Consider the following 10,768-nt stretch of genomic DNA (forward strand, 5'->3'; position numbering starts at 1 on the left):
AAAGGTGGTTGATGACGATATATGGTGGAGGTGGTTGTGGTAAAGTTTGGTTTTGACTTCTCTAAATTTTTTAATTAGTGTAAATTTTATTGTATTAAGTGTTGGATTAGGTGTCTAAGCCCATAACTATAATTGGTATGTACTTGATTTGATAGTAGCATGGTCTTTTTGGGTTGCCTTTACACTATCAATTAGACATGATGACTATTGGAGAGAGAGGCTGATTTTATTATTTGGAATAATAAATTGATGCATAAAAATGATTTATTAATATATTATAAGAATAGTATATTAATTAGAAATCATATTATTAATTAGTATTTAATCAAAAATTAATTTGGAATTAATTTCGGGATTAAAGGAACGGGTTAAAAGTGCAGCGGCTGTTTTGCAATTATTTGATAGTTGTGGTTTTGGGCCATTGGATCACCCTTATTAGGGAGGGCCGAAAATCCCTCGAAGGTTCTAGAGATTTTCGTCCAATCCCTAAGGTAAGGGAGTCCATGGACTTGCTTAGGCCCTAAGTTAAGGAATTAGGGTTTCTACCTCAAAACCCTAGCTAGCCTCAAGTATAAATAGACCCCTTGGCCTCTTGAATTCGTGCACCTCCAAGAAACCCTAGAAGAGCCGAATTTCTGAGCAAGTGACTCCTCTCTCCTCTCTCTCATATTCATCCTCTTTCCTTAGTGAGTTTGTGATCCATTAGAGGTACTACGCTTGCGGTACTTGTTCTCAAAAGCAAGGATCTTCAAGAATTAGTTGTTATTACTATATAGCAACAAAGGTATGTGTTCTAATCTTTCTTATGTAGATTTCGAATTATCAGATGCATATTAGGGTTTTCTATTTTGTGTTCAACGCTTGTATGTCTAATAGAGAAAACATAGATCCGATCTAGGATTGCATGCACATGTATGATTGTTTGTATAAAAACCCATCATTAAGTTGTGAATTTTGTGTATTAAATTGTAAACGAATTGTATTAAGTTGCCTTTCAAATAAATTTTTTGTTAAATTATAAATAAATATACGAATGAAAATATTAGACTATAAAAAATACGATTTTGCCATTTTCTTACCAAAAAGAAGAAACTTAGGATTCTATATATGTAATAAGTATTCATAATATATTTTTACTTATGAAATAAAGGTTCTTAGGACTCTTAATCTTTTATGGTTCTTATTTGAACCGCTCCATATATATATATATATATATATATATATATATATATATATATATATATATATATATATATATATATATATATATATATATACCTGACAAAACATTACACGACACAAAAACCCGACATGAAATTAGCAGGTTAGGGTCAGAGATTTTGACACGTTTATGTAAACGGGTTGACACGAGACGACACGATAATTAAATGCAATGTTTTAAAAATCGGTTTTTTAGTTGAACCGGTATGGTGACCGGTTCCCGATTCAACCGGTTCGGCCGCTGGATGAACCGATTTATATATTTTTCATGTTTTTTTTTATTTTCCTACAAATATTTACATATAGAAATTATGAATTTGATGTTTACAAGTTCAAACATTAAAAATACACATAAAATAAGTTGTAGATGAATCAAAGTACATTAAAATAACACATAACCATAAGTTTTAGTGTTTTACATCAATTCATATACGTCAAAAAGAAAATAAAGTATAATACTGAAACAAAATATAGTTTTTGATGAATACAAACACATCAAAAGAATTTATAACATTTATCATATGTTTTTATTTAGAGAAAATTAAATAGATTTGAAAAAATCTCCAAAGTTTATTATGTAAATGGTTTTTTTTCATGTGTTTTTATTCGCTTTAACCGGTTCAGCCGATTTATTTTGACCGGTTCAATCGGTTTTTTCTAAAAACCAACCGGTTCAATCCAGTTCAGAAATCAATGTAAAACCGGTGATAACTAAATCGTTCCCTCTCCCAGTTCCTGGTCCAACCGGTTCGATCGGCCGGTTCAACTCGAAGATGACTCGATTATGACCCGTTTAATTATATATTATTTATTATAAATTTCATATTTTTATAAATATATTATATGTTATAGACTTGTAGTGGGTCAAACTCAAGAATTAGAAATAATATTCAATTTTTTGAAATTACTTAATTTTATTCATCCTCACCACTTATCCCCTTTGCTCCCCAACTTCAACTCTTTTCATTTTGCCTTCTAAACTTAATAATTCTTTTTTTCATTCCATCTCCTAACTCGAATGTTTCACTTTTTTCATTTTTGCATCCATAACTCCTACTTTCCAACCTTTAAAATGTTTCAAGCAGACATGACACAACATATTTACAAGGTCTAGATCTTAACCCGAAACCCGAAACGAAAATAAATGGGTTCACACGACACGATAATTAAACGGGTCGGGTTAGGATCAAGCCCTTTCAACCAGTTTAATGTCTTGATACTACACAAACCCGACACTACACGACACGTTTGTCAGGTATATATATATTGTTGGATTAATGTCTAAGTCCATAACTATAATTGGTAAGACTTGACCCGACCCGACATGGTCCATTTGGGTTGCATACCATCATGCACTTGGATAGACTATAATGAGAGAAATAAGACACTTATGGTTATTAATATATTATAAGTTCTAGTATATTAATAATAAGAATAATAAGATTATTTAATTAGTATTGATCAAGAATTAATCTAGGATTAATTAAGTGATCAAAAGAAGACTAATTAAATATATGGGTTGATTGTGTAAATCATCCGTACTTGTATAGTGGGCTAATGCTCCATGGATAATCAAGTTGGGCTAAAACCCATAGGATGGTCCATGGATGCTCCATGGTGTATTTGTACCCATGGATCATGGAAATGAAAGGCCATGTCTATTAGGGTTTACATGGTGTAACCCTAACTATATAAGCATCTTATTCTTGACCAAAATCGGCCACTAGTGTGTGAAGTGAAAGGGCTAGCCGATTTCATGAGTTGTAGAATTCTCTCAAGCTATTCTAAGTGTTTTGATGATTGTGATTCCATTTGAGGCTTCCACACTATTGGGGCTATGCACTCAAGTTTCATGAAGACTTTCTACATCAAAAAAGGTATGTATTCTATCTTGTTACATTCATTGTTTTGTATGCTAGATTAGGATAATACCTTGGAAGTTCTTATTTGCATGTATAATAGAGAAAACATAGATCCAAGGTATTTAGGGTTGCATGTACACTTAGGAGTGTTAGAATGCTCAAAACCCAACAGTGGTATCAGAGCCTAGGCTTGTTTTCATGTTATACCTGCAATAGAAGCTGAAAAAACGAATTTTGGTGCTATCTGATCATCTGACTCGGCGAGTCCATCAGGAGACTCGGCGAGTCCATGCCTAAAATGTGATCAATTCGATCCAACTCGCCGAGTTGGTTCATGCACTCGACGAGTTAGACCCCCAGACAGCATATTTTCGAGTTTTTTGGCTAGAAATGGACTAGGAACATTACCCTAAGTTGTTTTTGAACTTATAAACTTATTTTTGATGTGTTAATGTTCATGCTAATCCATTTTCAAAGATAATTGTCAATAGATTCATGTTTTGTATTAGTTTAAGGTTTAGACTAATTACATGAAAAAGTTTGATTTGAAATATCTTGTTCTTATGAGTTGCTTAGATTAATAGAAAAGTTAATTGAAATAGATGTTTTCAATCCATTTTAATCTAAGAGTTGAGTATAAAATGTGTTTGTGTAACTTGTCCTCAAGTTACATGAAAAGTCACATTTAAGACTCATAAAACTCATAAAGGTTGGCAATGGTTACAAAATGAAGAGTCATGTGTCATTGAATAATTTTTTTTTATGACTCCAAACTTGTCCTCAAGTTATGGAAGTTCAAGAGTCACTTCATTAAAGAAAAATATGTAACCATAATTAAATCCATAAGTTATAAAATAAAGAAAAAGTTACTTCTTTTATTAGTTTAAAGTCTTCCATAACTTGTCCTCAAGTTATGGAACTTGAAGAGTTTTTTGGATTAAAACTACTTTAAACACATAAGTTATGGAATTAATTAGTTTTGAATAGTTTCAAAAACTTTCCCTCAAGTTTTGGAATTTGAAAAGTTTGCACTTATGAATACTTTAATTCCAAGTTAGCCCTTAGAATTTTAAAAGTTAAAATTCAACCCTTATACTTTATAATATTATAAGTTTATAATATATATATATATATATATATATATATATATATATATATATATATATATATGTATAAGAGTAAAGTCACTCTTACCGCTAGTACGCCTCATTCACGAAGCCGGTCTATAAGGTGGGTATAAGGTTGTTGCCTATAAAATGGCAACTTAATGGGTGTCCACTCTCACCCACCGCTTGCTTGACCGGTGGAGGGTCGTTAGCCGAACGGGTTTGATAAGACTATAATTCTCCTTCATTAAAAGTATTAATGATAATACTAAGTAACTAAACTCTTAATAATACCCAATCTTAGTTACTTAGGAAAAATGTGAATAAGGTGCTAACCCATGAAATTACACTTTACACTTTGTCTAAGTCGTTAGTGGAGCGTGTGTGGTTAACCGGCACACTAACTTGGACTTAACAAGGTAGGTAAAGGATGACTTAATATTTATCATAGTATCGATGGAGCGTGTGTGGTTAACCGGAACATCGATTGAGGGGTAATTTATTAAGGGTACCAAGTGATTTGCATGGTTACTTCACACCTTGTTTTGTGATCCTCGGAATCCCAGTCACAAAACCTGAAGGGCACACTCGAGATTGAAACATGCCTTTGAACAGTTCAATGAATCTCAAAGATCTAGGAGTTTCAAAACCAATTAAAACCTAATAATACATTTCGTTTATCTTGGTGGAAATTGGTGAATCGTCATTCACCTACCTTCAAATATTTTATAGCTTGGATTATGGCATACCTCTTCTAAGTTATAAAATAGTTTGTTGGGTCCTAGCCTTAATATTTCATATTGGGTGTCATATTAAGGACTTTAAATCAACTATCTTGAATATCTCCCAAAAGTTGTCTGGTTTAGGCACCTATGATCTTCCCAAATCTTTTGAAACAAGGTTTCCTAAATGAAGATGATGTCCTTTGGAAATCATACTTCTTTCACCTCCTCCAATTATTCTCCCCAACCCACAAGTTCTTAAAAAAAGTTTAAGGTCACTCAAGTCCTATTGGCAAGGCAAGGTCTAGGTGTGATCACATCTTGGAGATGTAGTCACATATTGACAAGCCGGGAGAGTTGGGTGTCAAAGTCCTGAGAAAGTTGGTGGTTCAATCACTTTCTAAGTCACATAGTGAGTTATTTTGGAACACCTATGAAACAGACTATGACAAGACCCTTAATGATCTTATCTGTTTGTTAAGATCAACTTCCTAAAACTTTATGGACATTGACAATGATGACATTGGATATCTAGTAAAGCTCTCTCTTCCCGGTGGAAAGGGATCGGCCATAGTCAACTCGGTTGACCAAATGGTAAAGAGAAAAGCTAAGTCTGTGATAGTCTCGTGTACCATTATCAAAGGGTCCATATGTTTATATTGCCAAAGAAAGGAGCATTGGTTGCGAAGCTGCCAAATTTACCTAAGGATGTTAAAGTCAATAAGTTTGACTCTACTTCAGGTAAAGTCCACTATCTAACTCTGTTTCTATTCTGAGATTATTGATACATGATGTGACTGGGTCACATGGTGATGTTTTAAGAATCAAAGAAAAGTGAAGAAACTTAAAGAAAGAATATGCTGAATCTGATCACATAGATGGATTTCTATCGCATAGTTTGAAAAATCGGATTCTTGAGCTACTTCTTAGGAGTTATGATATATTGCTTAGGAATAGATAACAACAAGTTTTCATGTGCTTATGGATTGTAAGGATAAGTTTTTTCCGCAAAATTTTAAAATAAAAGAAAAATTTTTTATTTTATTTATTTTAAAATATCCTTACAATGGCATTTGAGGGAAAATTGTTGCTTATATGATTCCATTAATAGCAAGAGTGGAAATATGAAATTGATTCTTTCATTTGTGGTAATGTCTAGATTTACCAAATAAGGAAAGATTCTCATCACCCAAGTTTCAATTGGACCGGAACTTGGAATCATGCAAGTTGTATAGCATGGTGAATGAGAATCTTCAAGTATTGGAAAATTAAGACTAAGTACTTGCTCACATGGATGTGTGAGTTAAGTAAAGGACTAAGGGATCGAGTACACATTCTTGTGCACTGATTAAGTCCACCACAAAAGATTGATAAGACTATTCGTCATAGTTTACTAAAGCTCAGTAAATATGATTATACTTACAAGCTTAAGTGTAACTCTGAGACATTGGAAAAGGTTCCAATGTATGGCAGAGCGAATAAGAAGAATCAAATTAGGCAGAAGGATAAAAATTTCTCAAATCTGAAAAGATGGGAGAGTACTTTAGTATCAATTTTGTGATCATCTTAATGATTAAGAAACCATATCAAAATTAGTTCTCTAAGGGAGTCTTAGTGCATTCTTATGACTAAGAAGAGGGAACTTGAATTGTTGAAATGGTTAAATCAAGAAGATGAGTCATACTTCGTTCCAATACAAGTCTTAGAGTCATACTCCAAGATTGTAACTTGAGTGACATGTCTTAAAGAAGGTTTAAAACACTTGTCAAATGTAAGAGTAAAAGTTTTCTACTCTTGTACATTTGAAATTGGTAAGTTGTGATGTTTTGGATAAAACAAAGACCAACTTAGGCCAATTGTGTGAAGTGTTTGTCTTGATTAGAATCCACACTATCTCTTGGATATTTGACAAGGGAGTCTTATAGGTCAAGAGGACAGTGGGAGTCTTAAAGGTCTTGAAAGTCTCAAGAACTAATCAAGAATAAAACCTAAAGTTCTTCACTAGCACACGACTTGAGGTTTATAACCTATCGTGTTGACATATTTTGTGCCCATTCCAGTTAAAGTTGGTTTTGCATATGAGTTCTTAGAGTTCTCAATTTGTTGCACAACAACTTGGAAGCAATGGCAGGCCCTTGAGCTGCCAGGTGGCAAGAAAGTAAGATTGAGTTCAGTCCATATGAGTTTGGATTTGTCGTTATCCTTGTCTTGTGATTATGGTTTTGACAAATTCATATGGGTAGGAACTCATACACCATATAAATCTAAGTGTCATAAGGTTTCTCTCCGATTCATGAAAATGATGGTGAGGAAACACTTTCACTAAGTAGATTTTAGCTAGATAGCAATTGTGATATTTGCATTCTCAAAGTCGTTAGTGGAGCGTGTGTGGTTTACCGGCACACTAACATGGACTTGTGAGAAGTGGCAAAAAGGTCTAACCATTATGATTACGGCATACCTCTTCATAATTGTTTTGACTCACAAGTGTGCTATCTAAGGGAAGGTGTATGATTTTGATAAAGTCTTATCAAAACAATCTAGTATCAGAAATCTGAACTTTGGTAAGAAAGTCAATGAAGTATTGATTTCTAGAAGTCTAGCTGATTTTTGGGTACATGTCAAAGCTAGTGGGAGCATAAGTGTTATGCTAATAATCATCATGTTAGTGGGAGCATGATAATTATGATAAGTATTGCAAGTTAGCAATGTTAATTATAGAAAAACAAAAGTTTCAATTGGGAAAGAGTTGTTTTGCTATAATTAAGGGAGGGGAAATTATACTTCATCTCAAATCTATAAGCTTAGATCGTGAGGTTTTAATCATTTAGTCAAGGATATATATGAATTTCATGTTGGAATGGCTCAACATAAGGAAATTCTGTATACGGGTCCATTATTTGCGTTCTAAAATTCGATTATGATTACGGCATCTCTTTTCATAATCTGAATTATGAGAACTTGGCAAATAGAAATGGAAATGTTATAGCAAAAGACTGGTTTAGTCTTTATGTGAGACATCATGAATCGTGTCCCCTATGCTTCGGATATAGGATCGATTACATGTGCTATATTCACCCTTTCTAAAAATTTTCCAAATGCCTGGGGCATTAAGAAGGGAAAAGGTTTAGAACTGGATATGACTAAAAGGATTAAACAATTGTCGAGGACAATCTAAGGTTTACCAAAGATTGGTTGCTCAATGACAGTTGGAAGTATAGTGATAATTCTGGAAGGACCATTTTGACATAGTCTGTAAGGAGGCAACTCTTGTTCAGAAGTGATAGTCAAAATGGAATCTGGAAATGTTTCAAAGTTAGAAATTATTCAATCTGTGTAAGATTAAGGAAACTTAATGCAAGAAGGATGTTTCCAAGGAGATAATCTCCTTTGGAATGCTCTGTAATGTTTGTTGTCAAGTCTTTATGACTTTGTGCATAATCGTTACAAGAGTATCAATGCATATAAGTTTAGAATCTAACAGATTTCAGTAAATGGCATGAATTTGGAATTCTTGCATTTGCAGTAAGGATTTGGGAGTGTGAAAAGAGAATCATTGAAGTTATGTTCAATTGATTTAGTTCACAAAGTAAAGATCATAGACAAACATAGTATGCATACTTGGTGTGTGGCATGACTAGTGTTTAAGAAAACATAGTGTACATGCTTGGAGCATGGGACAACTATTGTTTTAAATTCAAGAATAAAGTTGATAGCTGAAACAGTATACAATGAATAATGTGTAATCATATGGTGATAAATAAAAGGTGTTTTATTTATGTTCAAAGAGTTGATACCATATTGGATTCAAGTATTATTGTGTTTCACTTTGCATGTTTTGACTTCCCGAATAAACTGGGTTATTCTTCCGGAATGACTAAGTTATTCAAATCATCCACAGTCGGTCATATGTTGGAAGTAGATATGAATTAAGACTGTCATGGGTTGGCTTGTAGAGGTCTAAGGTGTTGGACAAAGGGCTACAACACTCATGAGTGCTCATAAGTTCTGAGTATTGGATTCAACCCGCGCTCATTGGAATCACTTCATGGATTTTATCACGAGTGATCATGAGACGATAATATCTTATATTCTTCAAACCTAGAGATATGAGTTGTTACTATGAGTTGGTTGTACATTGATTGCACGAAAACGCATACGGTAACTCGGTGTTATAAAACGTGCCTTTGTGTATGATTCAACAAGTAGTAGAACAAGCCATATGAGTCGAAGTTTATCCGTTCCTTTTACCTTCGGGATAAAAGCGATATCTGTGGGCCCCTTGATGATTTGATGATGACAAATGGAAGTGCTCGGCCGGGCCAGGACTGATTTGATTTGTTCAATTAGTCAGTCATCATAAATCGCAAATCGGGAAACAACAAATGGACAGAGAGAATGATTATAATCCATGTCTCAGTCCATATGATATCTAGAATGGAAGAATATATGATCCCTTATCTAATGGACAAGTCACTGACAAAGGTCAGAGTTCATCTACAAGGTCAGAGTTCGACAGAAGCTTTTGAGAGCTACGATTGCCAGTTGGTTCCTGAAGTCATACGCAATAATAGTTTTAGACTTATCCAAGTGGGAGACTGTTGGATTAATGTCTAAGTCCATAACTATAATTGGTAAGACTTGACCCGACCCGGCATGGTCCATTTGGGTTGCATACCATCATGCACTTGGATAGACTATAATGAGAGAAATAAGACACTTATGGTTATTAATATATTATAAATTCTAGTATATTAATAATAAGAATAATAAGATTATTTAATTAGTATTGATCAAGAATTAATCTAGGATTAATTAAGTGATCAAAAGAAGACTAATTAAATATATGGGTTGATTGTGTAAATCATCCGTACTTGTATAGTGGGCTAATGCTCCATGGATAATCAAGTTGGGCTAAAACCCATAGGATGGTCCATGGATGCTCCATGGTGTATTTGTACCCATGGATCATGGAAATGAAAGGCCATGTCTATTAGGGTTTACATGGTGTAACCCTAACTATATAAGCATCTTATTCTTGACCAAAATCGGCCACTAGTGTGTGAAGTGAAAGGGCTAGCCGATTTCATGAGTTGTAGAATTCTCTCAAGCTATTCTAAGTGTTTTGATGATTGTGATTCCATTTGAGGCTTCCACACTATTGGGGCTATGCACTCAAGTTTCATGAAGACTTTCTACATCAAAAAAGGTATGTATTCTATCTTGTTACATTCATTGTTTTGTATGCTAGATTAGGATAATACCTTGGAAGTTCTTATTTGCATGTATAATAGAGAAAACATAGATCCAAGGTATTTAGGGTTGCATGTACACTTAGGAGTGTTAGAATGCTCAAAACCCAACATATATATATATATATATATATATATATATATATATATATATATATATATATATATATATATATATATATAGGTTCAGGTTCATTTGAGACCATTCTAATTTTATGAGACCGTGAAACCAAATCTAAAAATAATTTTAAAATGCAAAAATAAATGGAAAAATTCAAAAATTCTTTTTTTAAATATTATTTTTGGAACTTGAATTAACTAAAAAAAATATAAAAAAATCCCGTTTTTTTTTTTAAAATACATGAAATATTCTAATAGAATATTACACTGTACATATTCTAAAAAATAATTTTAAAATGCAAAATAAATGGAAAAATCTAAAAATTCTTTTTTTAAATATTATTTTCGGAACTTGAATTGACTAAAAAAAATAAAAATAAAAAAAAAATCCTGTTTTTTTTTTAAAATACGTGAAATATTCTAATAGAATATTACCCTGTACATATTCTAAAAAATAATTTTAAAATGCAAAATAAATGGAAAAA

Source organism: Lactuca serriola, chromosome 3, assembly GCF_051521515.1.
Source record: "Lactuca serriola cultivar US96UC23 chromosome 3, Lser_US96UC23_V15, whole genome shotgun sequence".
Taxonomy (NCBI): Eukaryota; Viridiplantae; Streptophyta; class Magnoliopsida; order Asterales; family Asteraceae; genus Lactuca; species Lactuca serriola.